Source organism: Limulus polyphemus, unplaced genomic scaffold (genome assembly GCF_000517525.1).
Source record: "Limulus polyphemus unplaced genomic scaffold, Limulus_polyphemus-2.1.2 Scaffold6315, whole genome shotgun sequence".
In the NCBI taxonomy this organism is placed as follows: domain Eukaryota; kingdom Metazoa; phylum Arthropoda; class Merostomata; order Xiphosura; family Limulidae; genus Limulus; species Limulus polyphemus.
In genome coordinates this window covers 25,976-26,741 of record NW_013671925.1, presented here as the reverse complement: position 1 = coordinate 26,741, position 766 = coordinate 25,976, and the positions used below count along the sequence as shown (strand labels likewise).

The 766-nt window shown below is 31.6% G+C and overlaps 1 protein-coding gene across 1 annotated transcript in view; it reads left to right on the top strand.

Moving 5' to 3' along the window:
• LOC106473602 (adult-specific rigid cuticular protein 15.7-like) overlaps positions 1–633 on the top strand; it is a 4,933-nt gene extending 4,300 nt beyond the window's left edge. Inside the window, exon 3 of the mRNA XM_013934285.2 lies at positions 1–633. This exon is cut by the window's left edge and continues 1,009 nt beyond it. The gene's annotated coding sequence lies outside the window, so the exon portion shown is untranslated.
• Positions 634–766: the final 133 nt, after the last annotated feature.

The window sequence follows — 766 nt, the reverse complement described above, 5'->3', positions numbered from 1 at the left end:
CACAGATAGCCCATTGTGCAGCTTTGTGCTTGATTAAAAACAAACAAACAATTTTAAACTACATAGAAAATTATCGAAATTAACTTAACGTGTCTGGTAAAATCTGTGACTTAAAGATACATGTATTATGGAAATTAAACTAATGTATGAAAAACGAAACTCAATAAATATTTTACTAAAATGTATTGTATAGGCATAACTATTTTTATAGGTGAGTTTTAGTAGTTAACTGCGAAACTTTTTCTAATTTTTTTTATGTAGTTTAATTAACCATGTAGATAAATTATGGTTCCCCAAAAATACAGATGATAATTTACTAGAAGGTCATGTGCTTTCTGATTATAACTGGGCGTATCACGGTGGTTAGCGTCTACGGCCTGTGAATCCAACGATTCACGGTTCGCTACTCGTTGCTAAAAAAAAGGTGCTCTGCGCTGATATAACGTGTGACTGTCAACCTCCACTATAAGCGTAGCCCAAGAAGCTGCGGTGGATGATATTAATTAGCTACATTCCATTTAGTCTATCAGTTCAAAATTATTCACATTTATTGGAAATTACTATTGAGAAGGACTTGGAAGACTTCAATAAATTTGTATCAACAAAGATTGATTAAAACATTGTTCAGATAAATGTGAAAAATGTATGTAATTCAAGATATGTAGATAACACCCTTGTTATAATTAGTAAACTTTGTTTTCCGAAAATTGTTTAATTTCGAAGTCTAAGTTTAAGGGAGGTCCAGTTCAATCTACACTTTGATCAA